At 40.5% G+C, this 20,794-nt stretch overlaps 1 pseudogene; it reads right to left on the bottom strand.

Annotated features, from left to right (window-relative positions):
- Positions 1 to 256: 256 nt before the first annotated feature.
- Positions 257 to 20,549, bottom strand: LOC149219261 (uncharacterized; annotated as a pseudogene).
- Between the last annotated feature and the right edge of the window lie 245 nt (positions 20,550 to 20,794).

The following is a 20,794-nucleotide window of genomic DNA, read 5'->3' on the forward strand; positions in this document are numbered from 1 at the left end:
CATGGGAGAATTTTTTTCATATTCCCAATCAATTGTAATATTGAAGTATACACTGGTGTAGCCATAAGAAACTCCTTTATTTATACAATATTGTATTCTTATGATTAATACCTGCCTTCACCCAAGAGCAATCCCATCAAAATTTTGGAAAATTAAGGATCAGACTATCCAATATACAACAATGTAACAAGTAAATAAATATTGTCATGTTAATCCCAGGCAGGCTCATTATTAATGGCATAGTTTGATGAAAGGATCAGTTGACTTGAGATCCACAGAACATTTGCTACAGTTGAAAAACTTGTTGCCTGTGTTCTTTAGGTAAGAAACTAATTTTTTGAGGGGTATGACTCATCACTTGTTGCAATAAAACTTTTTCCTCATCATGTGATAGCTGCATCGAAATCACGCAATGACCATTGTGTTATTACTGTACCAAAGGATATCATTTTTACCTATTAATAAAAGAACTAGATGATACTTTACAATATGACTCACATGAGAAACTAGTTGCTACTACTGTGGCAGTGGTTAAGTTTGCATTTCATTCAGTCCTTGGGAATGAACCATATTAGATCCTTTCATTTCCAGTACTCCTGTATTCATTCCAGTTCCAAGAGTCTCAATAGATTTTCCAGTAGAATCAGTCATGCCTGCAATCATACCCCCACTTAAATTTATGGGCCCTCCCATCCCTGATGGAATGGTTAAATGTGGAACTCCACTAACAGTATTGACAACACTTTCTGGAGGAACAGGTTTCCATGATACACTAGGCCCCATGCTACTCAAGCCTTGACCCATATTAGGCCCCCATCTAGGTTGGATTCTATGGCCCACATTTGACGTGTTGTCATGCCCCAAGCCTTGACCACTTATATTTGGGCCTACATATGAAACAAGGCCAATTGCACTGTCTGGATTCATCTATAGGTATTAGTGCTTCTGGGAAAACTAGTATTCCTAAAGAATGCTAGCCCTTTACGTTTGGCAGCTACCTTAGAAACAGCAGTTTAAAGCAATTAAATGATTTTTCCTATGAGTAACAGATAAGAGAAAGATAATGGAACCAACCTGGAACTTCCGCTTAATCCCTTGCTTGCTATCTCTCTCCTTTGGCACATCCTACAACTCCTCCCCATACTTAACACGCTTGGAGAGTACCTGCACAAGTACAGCAACAAAGAACTGTCAAAGCATCGTGATCTATCACAGCATAAACATTACAGAATCAAATATATAATGAACAAATGATAGCATTCACAATTGCACAATCATATGGGAGAAAACTTGAATAGCTTTATTAATAGAAAGGAGAATTACAACCCAGTTGTCTGATCTAGCACCATCCTCCCAGCTTCAATCCTTCTTCGCCTGATGAAATAGGAAGATCACTCTAACAAGAATACAATACTCTCTCTTCAGTTACAAACTATCAACACTTGCAATTCACAATATTTCAGTCTTCAGATCTCTTGGATGAGGGATCAATTTATACATGTTTGCAAGGGTTTGAGTCATCCATGGGGTTTGGTTAGTGTCATTCCACTTGTTACAATCGGTTCCAGAAGGGAAGGGATCAGAGATGATTTCCTAGATCTCTTGGTCATCCTTGGACAAATTCAGAGAGGCAAGTGGCATAGGAGAAGTTTCTAGAAGATTCCATGAGCAACCAACTAAGAAATTGTCCCAGACATTTGTCCATTCTCACCCATCACACCTTATAGAAGGCCTAAACAGTATGCATCGCACCCTGGCAGTGTACCACTCAGTATGCATCACACTTTGCCAGTGGAGCAGTTAGTATGGTTCAGTTTAGGCAATTTCTGGATGGTTTCTCAGATGGAACTTTTGGGGAATGATGTATTTAGATGACTATGTTCCTTTAGGGTATGAAATAAATCTTTTAGGGGTTGATGAGCCCTAATACATCGACATATAAGTTTTGGGTTGATGTGCCCAAATATGTCTATAACAGTTGCCCCCTAAAGCATGAGGTCATAAATATTCATGTCGGGTGAAATGTTTTATCATGAGGATCCGAAGTTTCAAACTGGAAGGTGACCTACATAAGTTACAATACAATACATCATCATAATATGATTTTCATGATCCAGCTGAGGGAGGCATTCCCATGCTTAGATTTATAAATTTCATTTCATGTACATAGATTAGATAGTCGTCTGCAGATACAGACTCATGATTCTACAGATATAGAGTCGCAATCCATGATTAGGATGACCATCTGTGTAGAGCCTTTGTACATTTGATGTTTTTATATCCCTGAATATATCGCAACCTGGATGGATGAAACTAGATCCGGAGTCTTCAAACTCGTTCAATCTTCACTCGATGTACAAGTCAAACAATGTGAAGAGATGTTCTGAAGTTGAATATGGAAAGGCATTGCATGATTACCAGCCAATGATGTGAGATATTAACAGACGTGAGAGGAATCATCAATAATGATAATGATCCTCAAGGTACTAAAGTACAATTGATGTCGAAGGCCATTGATGTATGCAAGCTTCAAAGCACTGAAAGGGTTGTTTCTAAGTCAACTTCTTGGATAATGAGCTGATGTCGACAAGAAGCAAATCGTCATAGGAGGGCCTTGATGTATCCCACATCCACAACACTAAATGAAGCAAATGATTTTTGGAGGTGAAAATGAACTGATGACACAAGGTTCAGGAATGGTGGTCATGAAAAAATGAAGGTAGGAGGTATTGTAGTGTATGAGACATTAATTGGATGGTGATTTATCAACTGAATGACTTCTATTGAACATGTCGGTGACACTAAGATGAATTGGTAGCGTTAACCCCAAAAGATGGATGGTATGAAAGACCAATGGTATGATGACCGGTGAACGGAATAACCCAACCCAGCTCAATAATGGAGATGAAGTGAAAGTGTCATGTTCAAGAGTGACTTGCTACCATAAAGTCTTCAAGTTCTTTCCCTTTTTCCCCAGTCATTGCTGACGAGTACCTCTTTATTTTTGTCAAGCTTGAGGAGGATAACATATGCTTTTTCTATAATTCGCCCTTCAGGAAAACCTGTAGCTATTTAATATTTTAACGAGTCTAGCGATAGTGAAACTCGGTCTCATCTAGATGGACAAGTTTGTCGCTATTGTTTTAACAATTTTAACGAGAAGGATAACTCAGTCATTTTCATGTTTAGAGAGTTTGAAAAGGGATGAAAAGAAAACTCCATAAGTTCTTTTTCATAGAGTAATCCCTCAGGTACGAAAAAGGATAAAATAATATAGGAGGTATGACTTTCTAGTACTTTAACGAGCTGGAAAAGACAAGTGCTCGACGATCTTTTCATGTTTAACGAGTCTAAAAAGGTTTAAAGAGGACTCTATAGTTTTCTTTTCATTTTTGAATCAAAGCTCAAAAAGAAGACAAAAAGTTTGCTTGGTGGTCAAAGATGTTCAATTCACTGTTTAGCACATCAGATTCTTTCATCAGTCGTTCAACCTGCTCAAAACTCCATCAAATTGATTAGAAATACATATATATGGACGAAAAATGAACTAAAACTAACATTTCACTTTGAAGTACATGAAAAGTAAACATAAAAAGTAGTTTTAACATTTCATTTTCATCATTTCATTTCAAATTTGGGATTTGGAGCTCTGAAGCGGTTTTCCCCCTCAAATTTCACCAGTTGATTTTGGGAGATCCTGTGGATCATTCTCTGCATCGTTAGGACCAGGTAGGAGCTACCCTCAAGCTCTTCATTTTCATTTCCTCTTTTCTCAATTCTGGGCAAGTTTTTTCACTTTTCTAGGCCCCTGGGGTTTAAATATTTCATTCCCCAATCATCGCACCTAGCTTGTATCGAAAGGTGCGATGCATACTGAGCTACCAATAGGCCAATCAGTATGCATCTCACCTTGCTCAAAGGCAGGGTGCGATGGGCGTAGAAAGGAAACTTTATACAGTTTTTTTCATAAAATTTTTACTTGTTTTTGCTCAAAAATGGATCCTAACTCATCTATTGTTTTCATTTTAGATATTTATTAGATCAAGATGGTTGTCACATGGCATGAATGAGAACATGAAGAGGAGGATATGATTGCTTTACATGACTAGGGCACAGTGGATGCATTAAGAAATTGTGGTTTACTGAAGTTTTTTTGCATATCCAGCATGAGGCAACTAATCAGTTTATTGCAGTATCTTCTCAATGCTTGGGATCCTACAGACCAGGTATTCTAGATCATAGGTAAATCTATTCCTTTCACAGTCGAGGATGTTTATTTTCTGATGGGTTTGTTGAGGCGTGGTTCCCCTCTTTCACTATCAGGATTTTCTCATGGGGGCGAATCTATGAAAGATTACATTCATCAGTTCTGCAAGGATGGATCTCAACCCAGTAGAGATGGTAAGATTAATATCCGGGATGTCACTAATCGACCTTTAAGGACCATTCTATTTACCTTTGCTAGATTGGCTGGCAGCATGGCCTTACATTTAGTGAATAGATCCTAGATGCAGTATGCCTTGGAATGCCCGGAACCAAAGGTGTTCAATTGGTGTGAGGCGATACTTCCTATTATAAAAGAACAACTGTCCAAATTAAAGAATGGAAGAACAAAGAACTTTGGTTATGGATCCATATTGACTACTTTTTCTTTGGAAAGAATTCCACTGATGCAACCTCAAAACATTTCACTGGGATTGCCTGCACCGAGGGAACCAGGATGTAGAGATGGGTGGACCTTATGGCTAGACATGCCGGCTAGTCACAGATCTCCTTCTCAGCTGCCTTTTTCGAGTGGTTCAACTGCCAAGAGATGGTGTTTGCGGAGTATCCATATGTCAGGATGGATTTTTGAGGCGATCCAGATTTGGCATTACCAGTTGGTGAGCAGTGGAGTGCTATAGGTAAAATGATTTGACCACATCTTTGTTTTTTCAGTTTTATAATGCTTTTGTGTTTTTGATGTTACCAAGACTAAACAAACTCATATGTGTGTGTAGATATTGGACCAGTGCAACCAGTGGCACGCCCAGTGTTGTGGGGAAAAGTATCCGATGCGGATGACACTAACCCTTTCTAAAGGTGACAGACTTTAGCAACAACTGAATGACAAAGTTTTCATGTTCATCTTTATGAAAGCACAGAGAGAATAGAAAGAGGATCAACCAACCTGGTGTCTTGCGCTTAGTCGATCCTTGTCCTTCTCGCTTTGTATCCCGTTCCCAGCTCTTTACTCTCCAAGCCGATCCAGCTACACACAGAATCTGCACAACAAAAGAGAGCAAACTACGAGATACAAGCAATCATAATTGAAACATGGATTAGGTTGCATCAAATATACATGTAAACACAAAAGCATCTATGTAAAACAAGTATATAGAAGAACATGCAAACTTTATTGATAGAAAGTAACAGGGTTCCAGAGGAAGTTACAACCAATGATGTTGGCCCCAATCCAGCAGCACCTCCTCGGCAGCAAGAACTCTCTTCTTCACCTCTAGTAAAACAATCACCCAATAATCCTGGCAGTATACCAACAGCACCTCCTTGCTTATACAAAATTCCAGCCTCTTTAGACCTCATAGAAGAGCTCTATATATAGGAGAGAAGAAGAAAGGATGAGTCAGCTTGAGACTGACATGAAGCTGCCTTGTGTCCTCTCCCTCTTCAGTTAATCTTCAGTTCTTGAGTCCACTTGGAGATCCTTGGTTACACATGGTGATCAAGTACCTCTTACTCATCACAAGGCGAATCTGATGAACCAAGTGTCAGTTTGGAAGCTTCCTGGGCAATTGACACCTTGCAGGAGGACTGTGCCACTTGGCCAATCTCGCCCAGCGCAGGTAGCCTTCATTGTTTTTGACTTCCAGCGCAGGTACAGAGTGGGACAGTTGCAATACAGCGCAGAAGCTTAGTTAAGCAGCTGACATGATCCAAAATAAGCCTGTTCTGAAGTGTTTTCAGGTGGAGAACTGATTGGAAGTGCTGTTGATTGATGACCTTGTTCTTTTAGGGGTAAGAACAACATGTTTAGGGACTGAGGATCCCTGTAATTATCGACATTTCCTGCTCCTTGACGCGAGGCACAAAAATGTCTATAACAGTTGCCCCCTAAAGTATGAGGCCGTTAATCGGGTGAAATGCTTTAGCTAGAGGGTCCGAAGTTCGTTCCAGTGCTGAGGAGAGTGCCCTGTAATACAATACAATACAATACATTATCTTTCATTCATCATTATTTTCATGATCTAGCTGAGGCGGGTATTCCCATGCTCAGCTTTCTATAAATACATTTTGGTACATACGACAGACGATCGTCTGAAGACAGACTGATAATCTTCCGCTAAAATTATCATCCTTTGAGGAGGATGATCATCTGCTGCAATGATGTACATGGTAAATGCTTTTATATTTCCTGAATATATATTGCAGCCCGGATGGATGAAACTAGATCCGGGGTCTTCAAACTCGTTCGATCTTCACTCTAAGTACAAGTCGATCCATGTGAGAATTACGCTGAAGTCGAACATGGAAAGACATCGCTTGATTACCGGTCAATAATGAAAACCGTTAACAAGCGCGAGAGGAATCACCAATAAGGACGATGACCCTCAAGGTACGGCAGTACAATTCACGTGGCGTGAATAAAGGACTTGGCGTCGAACGCCACGCAAAATCTTCTGGTCGAAGGTCATTGATGTATACCTGTCGCCGGAAGTGAGAAACTTGCCATTGAGGCATGCAAGCTTCAAAGTACTGATGGGGGTGTTCCTAGATCGACTTCTTGGATAATGAGCTGAAGTCGACAAGAAGTGATCCGTCAAAGGAGGGCCTTGATGAATCCCACATCAATGACATGGAACGGAGCTAATGATTTAGTGGAGGTGAAACAAACTGTGACATATGATTCAGGGTGGCGATCATGAAATGGATGAAGGAAAATGTATGGTAGTGGATGGGACACGGTTGACACTTTCTGAATGACCCCTCTTGAACATATAACGACACTGATGCGATGGATCGGTAGCATTACCCCGAATGGATGGTGTGGCGAGGACCATGGTGATGAAACCGGTGAATGAGACAACCCAACCCGATGTGATACGGAGGAAAAGTGTCATGTTCAAGAGTGACTTGCTACCTCTAAACTTTGATGTTCTCCCAATTTTTCCCCAGTCATTTCTGACCAGTACCTCTTTATTTTTGTCAAGCTTGAGGAGGATAACATATGCTTGTTCTATAACCTACCCTTCGGGCAAGCCCATCGCTAAGATTTAACGAGCCTAGCGATAGGGAAACTCGTTCTCGTCTAAAGACAAGTTTGTCGCTATTTAATTATTTTAACGAGTCTAACGACAAGGAAAACTCGGTCCTTTTCATTTTTAGAGAGTCTAAAAAGGTACAGAAAGTCAACTCCATAATTCCTTTTTCGTCAGCTAATCCCTTAAGTCCGAAAAAGTATAAAACAATACAGAAGGGATGGCTGTTCGGTATTTTTAACGAGCTGAACCAGGCAAGCGCTCGATCCTTTTGTGCAATAATCCCTCAAGTCCAAAAAGATTAAAATTTAGAGGAGGGATAGCGTTCCGGTCATTTTAACGAGCTGGAAGGCCAAAACTCGGCAAACTTTTCATATTTTACGAGTCAGTGAAAAGAGCTGAAAGAAGACTCATCTTTTGAGGAACGAGTGATAAACAGGGATAGCTACAGATTCCAGGTGCAGGTTGGAATTTCCAATCACGGCAGTGTCACAAGGATGGCTAGGTGAAATCACTCTTCGCAGCTGTTTCTCAAAAGAGGTAAACACACCAATGGAAGTGAATGATCGGCCAAATGAACGGTGGAGGTGGTGGATGAAAACACGATCAAGGTTCTTATGGCTAATGAATTTACGATCTCAAAAGGTTATTTACCGGTTCATTTTTTCCATGAGCTTGAACTCTGGGGGAAACATTTGCTCACACTTTTTATTTTTTAACGAGCATAAATTCAGGCCTAAAACTGCTCGAATTTCGCGTTTATTTTTTAACGAGCATGAACTATATGCTAAAACTGCTCGATATACCAGTCATAAGAATGCCTCCTATAAGGACCAATTTTTATAGAGCTTATGCCTTACTACAGCTATGCTCTTATTTTGGAAAATTTTACTTCTGCCCCACAGGCTTTCTTTCATGCAAGTTTGGAAACGGCTAATCTTAAAACCAGATAAATAACCGCCCCTAGCTTGCACTCTAGAAAGTTTGCATGCCCCCAGGTATAGGATAGAATTTCGAGGTTGCCCCTCCTCTCTCCTACTTCTGCTTTTCTTTGGGTGTTCACAGTTATTTGTCATCTTGCTAATCTAATGCTAACGATACTTGTCTTCTCGTTATTTTAAGGGGTCTTACGCAGTACTCAGACTCCCTGTCGGCCCACTTTTAACAAACAGCTATTGTGACAATAGAAGAACACTACTCAAAGATAAAACATTGGTATTATCGAGGGAGGCTTGCCTCTTTCTTATTATCCGAAGAGTGGTTCTATTCGCTGCCGCAAATCAATCTCTTTCTTCGGCGGTGTCTATCATTGGGTTGTCCAAAGATGGTTACCCTCTGTCACAACAATACGGTCTCCTTCTTAGTTTACTGCCCCTGCTTATCCTTCAAAACATATGTTTCGATGGGCGAGGCTTGAATTTAAAGATGGTGACTACTTGTTACGATAAGGGAATTCCTACTTGGGCATTGCCCACTTTTTTAGACAAAGGTGAATGATTCCCAAACACATAACTTTAACAAAAGATCATTATTCCAGAACAACCCCACTTCCTTCGGACGGGGTACGGACTAATCATGTTCTCCTGCGGAAATTCTTCCTTATACCCGGAGTTTCTTCTGCCCGAAGCAGACCAGGGTGCATGCCCCCTGGGTCCTAGTCTTTCTTTCCGAATTACTCGCGCTCATCGGGAAGGAGGACTGGGGGCGGAGGCGAATCTTGAGTGAACAGACCATTTAGGATTGGTATTTGACTATTTACGATGCGAGATCCCGGAAATGAAAGCTGGTCTACGAGCTTGACCACCCTTCCTTCGTGTGGAAAACACATTACTCTAAAGAGTGAGGAGACTATCGCTCCCATGCAATAAATATAGTCGCGTCCAAGGAGTAGGTTATAATCCAAGGGTCCTTGAACTACCAACACGTTCATCCTGACGGTCTTCCCCTTCAATGTAACAGGTACATCGGGGAGGATTCCTAATGGTCGACTGGTTCCTTTATCAAAACCTGAGAGATTTCTCAACTCAGGTAAAAGCGCTGGGGAACCCAGTGCTTTCCAAGCAATAGAGGAAAGGATACTCACAGACGCCCCTTCATCAATGATAGTACCAGCCATAACCATTCTATAGATCTGGACAATGATTCTAAATGGTGTACTGGCTGGTAACCGGGGTCTGCCTAGTTGATTCCAATCAAAGGATACAACCAGGTTGCTTGGTGGTGGGACCGAATATACGGCCGGATACGACTCAGATGATGTTCCTTCCTGCGATAAAGGAATGGGCGCATTGCCCGGATGCTCGTCGGAGTCGGTGCTGATAAAGAGAACCTGGATGGTGTCATCCTTGTTCTCATCAGTGAGGGTGTCACATGAAGACGACACTTCGGTGACGGTGTCATTTGAAGACGGGTCTTCAATGACGGAGTCATTGGACGATAGAACCTTTGAAGGAAGAACCGGGTCAACTGCCGTTTCGACCTTTAGACTTTCGTCTGGTCTAGATTCGGTAGGTTCATTCTCAATGACTGACACATCAGCTGACCACTTGAGTGGTTCAACTGGATTTTCAACTATCGAGGGATTAGGCGCGAGTTTTCGGTATCCAGGCGGAAGTTGCACCGGTGACACCGGGCGATCTTCCAAAACTCTCTTTGCCTCATCTAAGAATGGACATTTGTGGATGGCATGGTGACCTTCACACAATAGACAGGGTGATCTTGGTCCCCTTCTTCGTCCTTCACTCTCGCTAGTTGAGGGAATGCAATCAACTTGATAACCAGAGGTTGATGCTACCGGATTGTGCAACCTCGGGGACCAGTCCCTTAGTATCTGGGGAATACAAGGACAGTCACGATGGAAATGGATCCCTTTGCAAATGACACATGGCGATTTAGGCCCGGTCGGTGCAGTGTGTGGGTTTTTGTCAGTTTTCTTCTGCTTGCCCCCAGTCGCCTTCGCCAGAGGCTCCTTCTGCTTCTTCCCTTTCTTCTTCTTTTCCTTCTTCTCCTTGGGAGGCTGACTTTTTCCGGCTCTACCCTGCGAAGATGAAGGATCAGAGGAAGTATCACAAGAGGTAGAAGGCTGGTGGGTAGTTCTAGATTGTTCTGACAGTTGATTCGACTGCTCAGGATTAGTGGCGATTTGGACAACATTAGTTGAAAAGAGCCAAATAGGAAGGCCGATTGTCAATCCTGGAAGTGACAATGTAGCCATATGAGGCGCACCAACATCTCCCCAAGAGGAGAAGGGATTTGGACTTCCGCCAAGGTTACTTCCTTGGTTGGTGGGTTCCATACTTTTCAACTGAAAGATCAACGTGGGAATAACAGGTGATTATGTTCCGCTTTAAAATAAGTTTTATTTACGACGCTTTTAGACACAAACTTGCTTTTTCATGTTTTAAGAGTCGAGAAAAAGCTAAAGATGACTCTAGTCGCCTTCGATGTATTAACGAGCCCGAAGTGACAAATGCTCGGTTGGACCTTTTCAGTTATAGAGTTTGAAAAGGGCCAAAAGAAACTGCTCTGGAGATCTAGGCAGAGGGTGTGCCAAACCTTTCGCGAAACCACAGAATACGTTTTACGGTACGGGTGGTCGATCTTCGTGAATGCTGTGTTCACTGCATCGCGATCAGTAGGGCGGCCGACACGGTTTCCTAAGGATAAAGGATAAAAGCCTATAGGGGTCTCCCAATATACGCGACGGTACGCGGGAGCTCAAATCCGTGTTAGTGCCACCGACTCTCAGGAGGAATCACCCACCTTCGTAGAGATCGATAGTCACTATGTTTAACGACGCCGGAACACGTCTCTACCTAGACCTCTAGATGTTTGCGTTAAATTCCAAAGCGTTGTTATGTAAATTGACTTTATTTTAATGTTGATCTTCCTTAACAGTTTGCCTTTCAGGTTCGCCACGAGATGTATATATACAACTTCCTATATGCAATCTAAGAATGAGAAGCAAAATCTTTTCAATCTTTCAACTTTGAAAACCTTAATCTACTTGAGGAAAGAGCAAGACACAACTTTTTCCACAGATCAAAGAACACACACTAAAATGCACATTTTCCTAAATCGTCAAGCATACAGTCAAATGCAAAATGCACAATGCATGTATTTCTTTTCGTTATCCTTAATGTTGATGCTTAACAAAAGGAAACTGTTGTATGATTTTTGAATCAACTTTCAAGTAAAAATAAACAAGCTTGTCCACAATCAAAAGAACACCTTATGAAAGACTTGTTTTAAATACAGGAAAAGTATAGATTCAAACCATAAAGTGAGAAGCAAACCAATCCAAAACAGCTATGAACAGCAATAACACTAACTCATAAGATCGCAATCTAAGAGGCCACAGCTACTAGGTTCGCTTTTCACAATGGGAAATTGTAACTGAAACAAGAAATACTGAAAGAACGTTTACAATTTCATCACACAACTGAGGCGGAATAATGTCAAGGAGAAGTGGTCTACAGCAAATACAATAACCAGCAAGCAATCAGCCAAAAACAAGTGCAAACAGGGCCAAGACACAAAGGAAGAGCTGAGCTAGACTAAGGCCAACTGGACCAGCGCAGGCACTGGTCTGCCAGTTTCACTCTCAGCGCAGTTCCCGAAGGGAGCACCTGCGCTGTAATGCAGACTGCCTGTGGACAGCCTGCACTGACTTACGAGAGTTACGTCTGCTAAGAATTCCGGGTCATAAAAAGCTCAAAAATGTACTGTTTTGACTGAAATAAAATGCTATGGGTTAAGTACAGGCTAAGGGATGATCAAGAGGATAAAGATCTATCACAAAGAGTAAGGATTCATCTGTAGATTAGCTCTTTAAATCTTGAATTTGCTCAGCAAAGGAGCAAGAGTAGCAAAACCCTCTACTTCGCTTTTGATAGAGTCAAAAGCTTTTCGATTCGGTACTCCTTTCTTCAAGAAATGAATAGCAAAATACTACAACAAAAAGATACTAGGATTTCCCCAGCGGAGTCGCCAGTTTGTTGTGGGGAAAAGTATCCGATGCGGATGACACTAACCCTTTCTAAAGGTGACAGACTTTAGCAACAACTGAATGACAAAGTTTTCATGTTCATCTTTATGAAAGCACAGAGAGAATAGAAAGAGGATCAACCAACCTGGTGTCTTGCGCTTAGTCGATCCTTGTCCTTCTCGCTTTGTATCCCGTTCCCAGCTCTTTACTCTCCAAGCCGATCCAGCTACACACAGAATCTGCACAACAAAAGAGAGCAAACTACGAGATACAAGCAATCATAATTGAAACATGGATTAGGTTGCATCAAATATACATGTAAACACAAAAGCATCTATGTAAAACAAGTATATAGAAGAACATGCAAACTTTATTGATAGAAAGTAACAGGGTTCCAGAGGAAGTTACAACCAATGATGTTGGCCCCAATCCAGCAGCACCTCCTCGGCAGCAAGAACTCTCTTCTTCACCTCTAGTAAAACAATCACCCAATAATCCTGGCAGTATACCAACAGCACCTCCTTGCTTATACAAAATTCCAGCCTCTTTAGACCTCATAGAAGAGCTCTATATATAGGAGAGAAGAAGAAAGGATGAGTCAGCTTGAGATTGACATGAAGCTGCCTTGTGTCCTCTCCCTCTTCAGTTAATCTTCAGTTCTTGAGTCCACTTGGAGATCCTTGGTTACACATGGTGATCAAGTACCTCTTACTCATCACAAGGCGAATCTGATGAACCAAGTGTCAGTTTGGAAGCTTCCTGGGCAATTGACACCTTGCAGGAGGACTGTGCCACTTGGCCAATCTCGCCCAGCGCAGGTAGCCTTCATTGTTTTTGACTTCCAGCGCAGGTACAGAGTGGGACAGTTGCAATACAGCGCAGAAGCTTAGTTAAGCAGCTGACATGATCCAAAATAAGCCTGTTCTGAAGTGTTTTCAGGTGGAGAACTGATTGGAAGTGCTGTTGATTGATGACCTTGTTCTTTTAGGGGTAAGAACAACATGTTTAGGGACTGAGGATCCCTGTAATTATCGACATTTCCTGCTCCTTGACGCGAGGCACAAAAATGTCTATAACACCCAGGGAAGCAGATGATGCCCCAGTAGGAGAGGCTATAGGGAGGGCCATCCTTTAGGATCTGGATATATCAGAGACCCTAGCAGTGCTACAGGATCAGATCGAGGGCCTCACTCTCGGCATTCAGGATGTCGAAACCGATGAGTTACCTTTGAGGTTATAACACCATACTACTGGTGTACAGAGTCATTGGACTAGGCTCCTGCGCATGATAGCACAGCCAGTGACATGTTATCACTAGCATCACTAGTCTAGCATGTTTTTCTTCATTCATTTTGAGTTTCTAGGTCAGATGACCAATTTTGTCTTGGACACAAAACATTTTATGAAAACTTATAAACAACTATCTACTTTGATTTTGGAGTTTTATATCTACTTTGATTTTGGAGATTTATTTTGGCTAAGTGATGAAATCTTAATGAAAATGTTGATGTGAAATGCTTTCTTTACATATGCTGCAATCATGAGGGTTAAAATTTCAAAATGGGTTCATTTTTAGACAAGCTTGAACCATAGGGAACTATGCTTGGATTTAGTTTCATTTTTACACAAGCTTGAAATGAAAAATTATGCTTGAAAATGGTTTACATGCACCCAGCATGAGGAAAAGGAGTCTTCTGTAACCAGATGGAAATCATTGCGGTGAACCAGGACAGTTATCTAACACCTCTTTGGTTTCGTCTAGATAGACAAAGGTGAATGGATTCACGTAACCTACAGGGAAAATTATCTTTACTACTAGGTGCATGGCCCCCAAGCTTCATTACATTCACCTAAGTAGACTAACCATGGCTATCAGGTGGGTGGAATGAAGGTTCTTTTACGAGATCAAGTGAAAGACTCGACCGGGATTTTACAAGATCTAATCAGAGACTTGATTTTGAACTTGGGACCTTGTTTCATTTTTAAATGAGCTTGACACAAGACAAGGAATTATGCTCATATCCTTGGCTTCATTTTTTAACGAAGTTGACACAAGACAACGAACTAGCCTCCGATTCCTATCACAACTCATAAGAGTTCATGAAGGAGAGGTCTGGTTCTAATGCCCTCAGTACATAATTTACAACATCACTGAATTAATCGTCAGTCGATGTAGGTATGGAACAGGTTGCCACATAATTAATCCATGGCGGGGATGATACCATTGGTATAAATGGACCATTTAGGGACGATGGTTGCCTAGGAGCTATATTTGGACTGGGAAATTAAAGTTGGTCAACAGTGACAATCTTGCCTTCATGTGGGAAACTCATCACTCGAAAGAGTGTGGAAACAATAGCTCCCATATCATAAACATAGTGACACCCAAGAAGTAAATTCTAATCTAATGGCCCTAGGACTACCATCACATTTAGATAAATGGTTTGTCCTCACAAAGTAATAGGTAACTGAGGAAGGATCCCTAACGGGCGACTGGTTCCTTTGTTAAAACCCAAAAGATTCTGTCTAACAGGCATAAGCGGTGGCGAACCAAGCGCTTTCCAAGTAGTTGAGGAAAGGATACTCACTGATGCACCTTCATCTATAATAGTGCCAGATACAATCATTTTACAAACTTGTACAATGATCTGGAAAGGCACATAAGAAGGAAGGTGGGATACTGCCAGTCAATTCTAGTGAAAGGAAGTGACTAGACTACTTGGAGGGGGGTACAAAAGAAATAGGAGAATTAACCCCTTGAGTTACGAGAACTGGAGGATTTTCCTCTTGTCTTAATGGAACAAACAGATTTCCCCCAAGGTCGTTAGAATCTGATGTAACAAAAGGAACTTGAGCGGTATCATTTTCACTCTCTTCGGGAATGGTACGATCAGCTAAAGGTGAAATTGGGTCAACTGCTACCTCGACTTGTTGATTTTGGTTGGGTATAGACTCATAGGATTCATTTTTAGAGAGAGTGGTTTTGACTGACGGTTGATTTAAGTCAGTCAGTTCATCACCTAGTGAAGGATTCAAGGAGAGTTTCCTATAACCAGATGGAAGTCACTGCGGTGAAGCAAGACGGTTATACAACACTCTTTTGGCTTCATCCAAATAAGGACAAAGGTGAAAGGGGTGTATACCCTCACATAACCTAGATGGAAGCTTGAGTTTCCCTTCTGTCTATGAACTTTACTATCACTAGTTGATGGTGTGTTACCAACATGAACTCTAGAGGTTGATGACACGGGACGGTGTGAACGGGAAGACCATTCTTCTAAGATCTGAGGAAAATAAGGACAATTCTAATGAAAATGGTCTCTTGTACACACTATACATGGATATTTGACTTTGTGAGGCTTAACGAACAAAATTTCATCAGATGTTGCATTCAAAGCAATGGTTGCTTGGTTGCCCCCTTGCTGAATTGGCTTCTTCTTCTTCTTCTTCCCTTTCTTCTTCTTCTTAGTCACCTAGCTACTAGTACCGAAACTTTCACCAAGTGAAGAGAAAGAGGGGGATGGAGAAACAAACGAGGAAGAAGGCAAAGGGTCGACTTCAGGATCAACTGGAGGTTGATTTTGTCCAGTCGGAGGTGTACTCGTTTGCAGAGAAATCATGACATTTTGAACAAAGGAGGTTGAAAACAACCATACTGGCAAGCCAATGGTAAATCCTGGAAGGGACAATGTGGCCATATAAGGAGCACCAATATTTCCAAAAGAAGGAAAAGGACTAGGATTCCCATCAAAAGGGATTCCTTGATTAGTGTACTCTAGATTTGTTGCCATATGTCTCAACCTAAGATCAACTAAGGAATAGGTATGTTATTCGCGATCAATTAATTTTAACGACACTTTAGACGCAACTTTGGTTTTTCAATTTTTAAGAATCGAGAAAAAGCTAAAGATGACTCTAGTCTCCTTTTATTTTTAATGAGCCTGAAAGGACAAGTGTTCAGATGGACCTTTTCTTTTAGAGAGTCGAAAAGGAATGAAAGTGAATACTCTGGAGAATCTAGACAGAGGGATTACCAAACCAGTCACAAAACTGTAATATGCACCTTGGTGATAAATTAAAGAGAAATTACCAAGGACTTAAGTATGGTAGTCAATCTTCCCAAATACTGTGTTCAGTGCATTGCGATCAATAAGGAGGTAGACTCAGTTTCCTATGGATAAAGGATTTAAGCTTGTTGTTGTCTCCCAATATATACGTGACGGTATGGGGAGCACAAGTCTATGCTAGGACTTGTCGTATCAAAGAGGAGGAATCACCCAACTTTCAATGAAAACGATAGCCACTAGCTTTAATGACGCCGGAACACGTCACTAGCCTAGACCTCTAGATATGTTGTGTTAAGTTCCAAAGCGTTGTTAGGTTCATTGAAATTTATTCTAAAGTTGATCTTGTTTAGAGTTTGCCTTTCAATGGTTCACTGCGTGATGATGATCTGAAATTCCTAATATGCAATCTACAATGATAAACAATCTTTGTTTATTTGAGCAATGAAAATCCTAGCTACTAGGGAAAGAAGATAACAGTGCTTTTAAGCAAAGAGAAAAGAGCACACACTAGTGCATTTCCCTAAATCATATTTTCACACACAAATCAAAAAATGCTAAATGCAAATGCATGTATTTGTTTTCACTTTCCTTAATGTGAAAGATGAAAAAAAGAAAACTAAATGCAACAAAGATCTGAAATATTTCACTCAAAATGACATTTTCGACAATTTCTTCTTCAAAAGAGAAAGGAAGACTCAAAACGACACTTTCAATTTTGAATAAAAATGCTTTCAACACTTTGAATATAAACAAATCAAATCAAATACATGAAGAAAATTTTAATCGATTATCAAGGGAAGGAAGAATTTACGACACTTCTCTTCTCGACACAAAACGACAATTACGATGCTTTTTGTATCAAAGCGAAAAATCGACTAAAACAACTTTTTGACAAAGGATTGTAAATGAGGAACAAATACACAAAAACATTTACTAATCCTAATGTAATCAAGGCTGATCTAAGTGATGCAAGTAAGCTTCAGTAAAGAGGCATTGTTCATATGTAGCAAAACAACCAAACAAAACTAAAAACAAGGTCAAAAACCCTCAATTTCTAGATGGAAAAAGAGTTCAGTCAATCATCGCACCTAAGCTTCACAAAAATTGAGATGCATTGCACTTACTACACCCGAGAGGTGCTATGCATACTGAGTCACAGTGGAAGACAATGCGATGGTCTAGGGAGCGCAACTGAAATGGGTTTTGGCTCAAATGTGGAGTTGTTTTCAATGAATTAAGCTGGGTTTTGATGAACAATGATAAGAAAAGTATGATGGAATGTCTTGAGAGGTTACTGAGCTACCAAAAGGGCATCTATATGTGCTTGCAAGTCAAATGTTTAATTCATAAACTAAACCAAAAATTGACTGAAGTAGCATTCATCTACTATGCAATTACAAAGCAAGAGTAGTTTGAAGGCTACCTCGCTGACTTCAGACTCTATCTATAGTTTATCAAGTTGAACATAAAATAAACAATAACAAAAAACAAACATCTATTCTTTCCCCAGCAGAGTCGCCAATTTGTTTCTGGGAAAACTAGTGTTCGTAAAGAATGCTAGCCCTCTAAGTTTGGCAGCTACCCTAGAAACAACAGTTTAATGCAATTCAATGATTTTTCCTATGAGTAACAGATAAGAGAAAGAAAATGGAACCAACCTGGAACTTCCACTTAATCCCTTGCTTGCTCTCTCTCTCCTTTGGCAGATCCTACAACTCCTCCCCATACTTAACATGCTTGGAGAGTACCTGCACAAGTACATCAACAAAGAACTGTCAAAGCATCGTGATCTATTACAACATAAACATTACAAAATGAGATATATAATTCACAAATGATAGCATTCACAATTGCACAATCATATGGGAGAAAACTTGAAGAGCTTTATTAATAGAAAGGAGAATTACAACCCAATTGTCTGATCCAGTGCCATCCTCCCAGCTTCAATCATTCTTCACCTCATGAAATAGTAAGATCACTCCAACAAGGATACAATACTCTCTCTTCAGTTACAAACTATCAACACTTCCTTGCAATTCAAAATATTTCAGCCTTTAGATCTCTTGGATGAGGGATCCATTTATAGATGTTTGCAAGGGTGTGAGTCATCTATGGGGTTTGATTAGTGTCATTCCACTTGTTATAATTGGTTCCATAAGGGAAGGGATTCGAGTTGATTTCCTAGATCTCTTGTTCATCCTTGGGCGAATTCGGAGAAGCAAGTGGAACAGGAGAAATTTCTAGAAGATTCCATGAGCAACCAACTAACAAACTATCCCGGACATTTGTCCATTCTCACCCATCGCACCGTATAGAAGGCCTAAATAGTATGCATCGCACCCTGGCAGTGTACCACTCAGTATGCATTGCACTTTGCTAGTGGAGCAGTGAGTATGGCTCAATTTAGGTAATTTCTGGATGGTTTCTCAGATGGAACTTTTGGGGAATGATGTATTCAGATGACTATGCTCCTTTAGGGTATGAAACAACTCTTTTAGGGGTTGATGAGCCCTAATACATCGACATATAAGTTTGGGGTTGATGTGCCCAAATATGTCTATAACAATTAGGGAATAAAAGAATTAGGTTAGAGAATATTGATAAGATGAGTGTTCTGATTGAGCTCACAATGAGAATAAATCCCTTATTACTTGATATAGTTGTTGTGGAGGTGGCTAACTTGGCAATGGAGGTTGGGCATGTGGCTGGAATGGAACACCCATGTTAGTTTGACCACTTCGTGACTACTACAAATTGAACATCCCAGAAAATTTTGTTGAACTATGAGCATAAGGGTCATTGAAAATCTTCTTTATAAACAAAATCGCATTCCTCAAGTCTTATTAGAATATAAATTTACATAAAATAATATCATCATTATAGATATAATTTCACAAGCTCTTCCAAAGATGCAATCTATAATGCAATTTCTAGAAACTATACCTGAAACAATGCTTGCGATTGTGATTGTTGTTGAACAATTGATTGATAGCCCAAACTGTGAGTTGGTTGATTCTGCAACTGATTTGGAGGTGGTTTCATAGGAGGCCTTGGATGTTGTGGAAATGGTGGTTGCACTGGTTGATGTAGTCCAGTAGTTGATTGGATGAAAGAATGTTGAGGTTGACCTGAGAGAACAATAGGAACTTGAGGCTGCATTGGCAAATTCTGGGGAGCAGAATGAATGGGAGGATGCATTGACAAACTACGACCTTTTGGTGGTTGTTGCATATATTGGTATGTTGGTTGAAGAGGAAAATGAGCCTGAGATTGTTGGGGAGCTTGCATCTAAGGCTGAGGTATGGGTAAAGACCGTTGTACAGATGGTTGCACTGCAGTGCTTTGAGGATGAGACTATGGTATCATTGGCATCTGACCATGCTGCCCAACTTGCATCTGTGTTGGCTGCCTAGGTGGTACTTGACTTTGTACTGAATTCATCTGACCCTGTGGTTTGGGTTGAATCTTCCCCTGAGGCCCTACTTTCACTAGTTGAGAAGGCTGACTTAGAGACTATTGGATGTTAGCCATCTGGAAGCCACCCAAACAAAAATAACATAACATCACATTAATCACATGCTTAAAATAACTCATTATAAATGTATTGGAAGTGAAACAAGAAAATACTACTTGTGGAGGCTGCAACATACCAAAATTATTTGTGCTTGTAACACAAAAGTAAATAGCTCTTAATACAACCAGCAGACATTTCATATGAAGATCGATTTGTACCTCTAGAAGATAAAAAAAAACCATAAATCACACAACATCCCAATAAAGTAAGAGAGTTGAGAAAATAGAAGATTAGGATTTTTCAACCTCAGTTTAAGAGTACCAATATTTCCTACAGAGCAAACATACACTAATGGTGAAGTACCAATAATGTGTTTCCAATAATGACAGGGAGAGTGACACAACTCACAAGCAGTACAACTGAATCACACAAACAAAACTATTCAAAGCTTAACATAGATGAAGCATAAAGAGGCAATATAGGCCCAAATGGTTGAGAGGAGATAATCTGAGACAACAAATAGATGTGTCCCAACACTAAGGGGTTGTATTTTGTGCAAAAAAGCCATATTGAAAATGTTGGGGACATCTTGGGTGTGCTCTAGAAGTACCGTGTATGCTGGATAGATCAGGGAAGCAACTGGGTGTGTTCTCATTCCAGTTATTGACACCCCCTGCAAATGGGGATGTCCTGTAGTTCCTTGTCAATTGGGTATTCCTGGACATTGTTGTTGCTGGGGCTTGGGGCTTTTTTGGAAGTGAATGAAAAGGAAAAAAGCATGGACTTTGAAAGGAAATTATGGCAAGGGATTTTATTTCCTTAGTTAGACTGGTATGAACTTTGCAAGGAATCTCATGCCAACTTTCCCATTTATTCCATGAAACCTCTCATAGTTTTGTTTGGTAATGATTCTAAACATGTTTCTACTCAGTTGACAATTATTGTCACTCCTTATGTCTTCCTAAACTAT

The sequence above is a fragment of the Pinus tabuliformis genome, chromosome Q (genome assembly GCF_031772625.1).
Source record: "Pinus tabuliformis cultivar Carrire ecotype Pingquan chromosome Q, CPIR1, whole genome shotgun sequence".
NCBI classification, from domain to species: domain Eukaryota; kingdom Viridiplantae; phylum Streptophyta; class Pinopsida; order Pinales; family Pinaceae; genus Pinus; species Pinus tabuliformis.